Below are 6,567 nucleotides of genomic sequence, written 5' to 3'. Positions count from 1 at the left end.
CAAACACAGACACGGAAGACAATCACCCACAACGAACACTGTGACAACGCCTACCTAAATATGACTCTTAATTAGAGGAACGCCAAACACCTGCCTCTAATTAAGAGCCATACCAGGCAACCCAAAAACCAACACAGAAACAGAAAACATAGAATGCCCACCCAACCTCACGTCCTGACCAACTAACACACATAACAAACTAACAGAAATAGGTCAGGAACGTGACATAACCCCCCCCATAAGGTGCGAACTCTGGGAGCACCAGCACAAAGTCTAGGGGAGGGTCTGGGTGGGCATCTGACCACGGTGGTGGCTCAGGCTCCGGGCGAGGTCCCCACCCCACCATAATCAATCCTAGCCTCCCTCTCCCCCTACAAATGTCCACCCTCAATTTAACCCCACAAAATCCTCTTAGTAACATCAATGACAGGAACAGCACCGGGACAGAGAGATAAAGCAAGACAGAGGGATAGCACCAGACATAGGGATAGATCAGAAAATAGAGGTAGCTCAAGATAGAGAGGGAGATCAGGATAGAGGGGCAACTCCGGACTGAAGGGCAGCTCCGGACAGAGAGACAGCTCTGGACTGAGGGGCAGTTCTGGGTATATAGCCGTTTCTGGCTGAAGGGCAGCTCATGGCTGACTGACGGCTCTCGACGCTCATGGCTGGCTGACGGCTCTCGACGCTCATGGCTGGCTGACGGCTCTCGACGCTCATGGCTGGCTGACGGCTCTCGACGCTCATGGCAGGCTGATGGCTCTCGACGCTCATGGCTGGCTGACGGCTCTCGACGCTCATGGCAGGCTGACGGCTCTCGACGCTCATGGCAGGCTGACGGCTCTCGACGCTCATGGCAGGCTGACGGCTCTGGACGCTCATGGCTCTCTGACGGCTCTGGACGCTCATGGCTCGCTGGCGGCTCTGGCAGATCCTGTCTGGCTGGCGGCTCTGGCAGATCCTGTCTGGCTGGCGGCTCTGGCAGATCCTGTCTGGCTGGCGGCTCTGGCAGATCCTGTCTGGCTGGCGGCTCTGGCAGATCCTGTCTGGCGGGCGGCTCTGGCAGATCCTGTCTGGCCGGCGGCTCTAGCGGCTCCTGTCTGGCGGGCGGCTCTAGCGGCTCCTGTCTGGCGGACGGCTCTGTAGGCTCATGGCAGACGGGCGGCTTTGCAGGCTCATGGCAGACGGGCGGCTTTGCAGGCTCATTGCAGACGGATGGCTCAGACGGCGCTGGGGAGACGGATGGCTCAGATGGCGCTGGGGAGACGGATGGCTCAGATGGCGCTGGGGAGACGGATGGCTCAGATGGCGCTGGGGAGACGAATGGCTCTGGCCGGATAAGGCGCACTGTAGACCTGGTGCGTGGTGCCGGAACTGGAGGCACCGGGCTAAGGACACGCACCTTCATACTAGTGCGGGGAGCAGGGACAGGGCACACTGGACTCTCAAAGCCCACTCTATACCTGGTGCGTGGTACCGGCACTGGTGACACCGGGCTGAGGGCAAGCACATCAGTATTAGTAGGGGGAGAAGAAACAGTGTGTACAGGGCTCTGGAGACGCACAGGAGGCTTAGTGCGTGGTGCCGGAACTGGAGGCACCGAACTGGATACACGCACTACAGGGAGAGTGCGTGGAGGAGGAACAGGGCTCAGGAGACGCACTGGTAGCCTAGTGCGTAGTGTAGGCACTGTAGGTACTAGGCTGGGGCGGGGAGGTGGCGCCGGAAATACCGGACCGTGGAGGCGTACTGGCTCTCTTGAGCATTGAGCCTGCCCAACCTTACCTGGTTGAATGCTCCCGGTCGCCCGACCAGTGCGGGGAGGTGGAATAACCCGCACCGGCCTATGTAGGCGAACCGGGGAAACCATGCGTAAGGCAGGTGCCATGTATGCCGGCCCGAGGAGACGCACTGGAGACCAGAGCGTTGAGCCGGCCTCATGACACCTGGCTCAATGCCCAATCTAGCCCTACCAGTGCGGGGAGGTGAAATAACCCGCACTGGGCTATGCACTCGTACAGGAGACACCGTGCGCTCTACTGCGTAACACAGCGCCTGCCCGTACTCCCGCTCTCCACGGTAAGCCTGGGAAGTGGGCGCAGGTCTCCTACCTGCCCTTGGCCCACTACCTCTTAGCCTCCCCCAAGAAATTTTTGGGTGTTACTCACGGGCTTTTTGGGCTTCCGTGCAAGACGCTCCCCTCATAACTCCGGTTCCCTTCTCCGGTTGCCTCTGCTCTCCTCAGTGCCTCCAGCTGTTCCCATGGGAGGCGATCCCTACCAGCCAGGATCTCCTCCCATGTGTAACAACCTTTCCCGTCCAATACATCGTCCCAAGTCCATTCCTCCTTCTTTTCCTGTCCCTTACTCCGTTTACTCCGCTGCTTGGTTCTGGAGATTTGGTGGGTGATTCTGTAACGGCAATCCTCCTCCTCTTCATCTTCGGAAGAGGAGGAGTATTGAGGGAACCAAGGCGCAGCGTAGTGAAAAGACATATTTTATTAACGAAACACGAACTTGATTAAACTAACAAAAACAACAAACGGTGTAGACAGACCTAGACGACGTACTTAAATAAAACAAGAAAAAACGCACGAATAGGAACATAGGCTACACAAACCGAACAAACCGTAAACATTCCGAGTGGTGTACAAACACAAACACGGAAGACAATCACCCACAACGAACACTGTGACAACGCCTACCTAAATATGACTCTTAATTAGAGGAACGCAAAACACCTGCCTCTAATTAAGAGCCATACCAGGCAACCCAAAAACCAACACAGAAACAGAAAACATAGAATGCCCACCCAACCTCACGTCCTGACCAACTAACACACATAACAAACTAACAGAAATAGGTCAGGAACGTGACAAATATCTGCAGTAATAGTGGAATGATAGTGTTTCACAGTATTACTTACCCGCCAGTGTTGTGATTGGTTGTGATATTCACCTATTGATTTCTCCCGCCAGAGCGGAATCTGTTGTCAAAATGTGAAAGCTGTTCAGACTTTGTGGCTGTGTTATCTAGAGGAAATCACTGGCATTCTCTGGTTGCTAAAATTCTCCTCTGTTTGCTCAATTTCAGTTTATTTGAGAAAACAATCACTGAATAATGAAGTGGTCTGAAACCCACTTTGCTATCAATGGCTGTCACAGATGACTGGACTAATAACTAGGAACAATTGCAAGATAAAATGGTTGTTAGAAATTATTCAAACCAGTATCAGGAATATAGGATGCAGATATTAGAAATGCAAATATCTCTGTTCGCTCACAGTAGAACACATTTGTTCACAAAAGAGGTCACACTTACTGTGCCCATCTGTTATTGAATGCTTTTTAGTGTGATTCAGTGAAATTGGCAGCCATATTAGACGCTCACGTCTACCTGTTTTAATAGTTGTTATTCCTAATTAGACATAGTGTACATGTTAGAATTGTGTAATTCAATGCTTGACAGTACTGTAGGCATCGTTATTTTGCAGTATGATATGCTTATGGGGCAAAACTATGTCGTGCTTCATGAGAATCCAGTGATTAAAGTGGATAATTTACCATTGGTGATTGCGACAGCGATATTTGCATTTAGAATATTTCCGTCTTATATACTTATATACACATGATACTGGATGTAATAATTTCGAACAATCATTTTATCTTGCAATTGTTCATAGTTGTTAGTCCATCCAACTGTGACTGCCATCGATAGCAAAGTTGGTCTCAGACCACTTCATTCCAGTTAAAGAGCACTGAGATGTAATGCAGCGTTGCACAATTTCCCAATAGAGTTGCCACTAGAACAGATACTGTAAACCGTTGCCCGATCCCAAGCACAAAAGTGCGCTCAATAACTGTCCTCTGTCTAGACGAGGTAAACCCTCATCGCAATCCCTTAAATCCCTAAACTCTGAAATAGTGGAATAGAGTATATGAAGGATACTTCTTTTGGAGATTGAATTAAAAGTCTCTCCCACTCAACTCTTGATTCATTGGAGGGGTTTTTATCTGGTGGTAATCTGTGCTTGTTGTGTATTGTCCTCCAGCAGCGCTAAACGATAACATCAATGATTGGCGACGAGACGTGATGCCGCACTAGATCAGGAATTCTATATGATAATGAAAGAAAAAGATAGAATGACTGCGCCTTATGTAGAGATAATGACCATTCTCCCTGATTAGCTTTTCTTCAGATGTGTATCTCCAAGATGACTGCAGCTTGGGTGTATTAGTTATCACAATCACTTCCTTAGATTGTTCCATCATAATGCCTTTAAAGGGTTGTTATACAGTAAATATGACTTGGAGCATTATTACATCTGATGGAAGTTGTCTTTGTCATTTATCTATCAAGATATTGTTTTCTTCCTCGTATTTTTTCTTTACTAGATTAAGTCTTGAAAGTTGTAAGCCTTTCAGAAATGCTATTGTTGACAGGAATTCAGAGACAGCATTGTTGAACCATTGATAAATGTGTCAACCTACTCTTTAACCCACCTGAATGTCTATTTATTTGCTAGATTCCACTTATCATTTACATCTTATATCCAATGCAAGTTTATATCTTATATGCCTTATTTTCTTGGAAAATGTTTCTGAGGTGTGCCACACTTAATCTTTTGTTTGGATAAAGTTTTGCCTGATCCTCTGTTTTCTCTGATCAGCTGTCTAACTTCTGTCAGGTGTTTCAGTAGCTTGCTTTGGCAATAATACAAATGATGTTGTGTTCACTTCTCAAACAGACAGACTGACTTGTTCTAGCTTAGACAGCCCTAGCCTTGCTTGTTAGGTTCAGACGTCGACTTGTGCCAGAGCTCCAAAATAATTCTAAATGAAATACACTTATTAAAGTTACAGCTTGCTGTGACAGAAGTGCCTTGAACTGTGAGTCTTAGAAGGCTTTATGTGTCTTGTACTGTGAGTCCTTGTGCACTGTTCTTCTCTTTCCCTAATGCATTTGTAACAAACTCCTCCTGTCATTAGCTGACTTCTCAAGACATTCTTTCTCTGGTCTGGTGGCTATTTTAATTGTTGTTTCTCTTTCTCCAGCTAGTACCAGGGTAGAAGTGCCTGTGTGAACCGTGAAGGGGAGAGGCAATTAAAAGGTACCCACTGGAGTCCATTCACGCCTGGCTGAGACTTGTTTGGCCTGAGATTTTTGAGAAGTGAAACTCTATTACAGACAAGGTCGCTAGCAAAGACACCCACACACACACCCTGCTCATCACTCAAGTCACCTTAACCCCCCTGCTTTACGCTGGAAGAAAATGGTTTTGACAAAAGTCTTATAACAGCTGAAGGGACTGACGTTATCTTTGGCCCTCCTTTCTTTAGTTTAATGGAATGTGTGCTCTTATGATTTTCCATTTATTCTGCCGTTTACATTTTCAACTGAAATAGCAACTGTCAGAACATTTGTATGTCTCGTTGACAGAAAATACTGTATACATTTGTATAAAGCCCTGAACAGTCTCAAAGTATGAAAGGAAGTAAGATATACCTTATGCAAATGACTATTCTATGGTGCTCACCCTTAATATCGCATGTATAGGTCAGCTATAATAAAGGAAGACACCTTGGTTCTCAGACCAGCTTGACGAACATGTTAAGCACTAATATTCAACATGTGATTGATGAACTTACAAGTAGTTCAAACACAAATGTATTTACCCGGGGCAAAAATGTACACACTTGTGTACTGGAATGTACTGTAGTTGACACTCTTATCCCTTGGAGCAACCAAAATGTTAAAAACACAATTTACTGAGATGGCGTTAAATAGAAACTTTGAGCATGGGAGGGAAAGGGTGGTCTTTTATAATGTTCTCTCTAGCTAGCTCTTGCCCTTCTCAATTCTGATCACACCACTGTATTTGCACAACAGTGTCACATATAAGATTATAACTTCACAGGATCTCTAGAAGTAATTGAATCCATGGGATAACTGACCTTTAACACTCGTATTGACTTTATATTTTGCCTAAAATTGGCCCTTCACTTTTTGAAATATCTGTAATTGAGCTTTTAATAACATTCTCACCTTGTGTGTTCATGGGCACAACAACACATTTCAAAATGCTATAGTTGGGTTTATTAGTATTCTAAAATGAGATATGAGCTTTGATACTGTTGTAACCTGTTTTCTGTTTCCATTTCACACAACAAATACAAAGTCAGGGAAGCAGTTGGCTATTGTTTTCAAAATACTTGGTTTTCATAGTTATTTGCTGTGATTAATATGATACAAACTCAGCATTGTAGATGCTCAGAGCAGGTAAAGGGTATTGTTTGATGAGCATACATGCACTTTTGTAAAGCTTATTGAGCACAATTTTTGGAAACTTTACTCTGGAAAAAGAGTTCTGCAAGACCAACTTATAATGGAAACTAGATGAAAAATGCGTCAAACTATTTAATGAATCCATGATCCCAAACGTGACCCTCGAATCTGTTTTCCTTGACAGCACTCTTAGTCAGACTGAAGCCCATAAACCAGTGTTTTAGATGTAGAATTGAAATTATTTAAGTCAAAAGTAGCTCTCATCCAGGCGCGGCAGGTAGCC

This window comes from Salvelinus fontinalis, chromosome 21, assembly GCF_029448725.1.
Source record: "Salvelinus fontinalis isolate EN_2023a chromosome 21, ASM2944872v1, whole genome shotgun sequence".
Lineage (NCBI taxonomy): Eukaryota > Metazoa > Chordata > Actinopteri > Salmoniformes > Salmonidae > Salvelinus > Salvelinus fontinalis.
The sequence above is the reverse complement of the archived record's forward strand: the minus strand, read 5'-3'. Positions refer to the sequence as shown.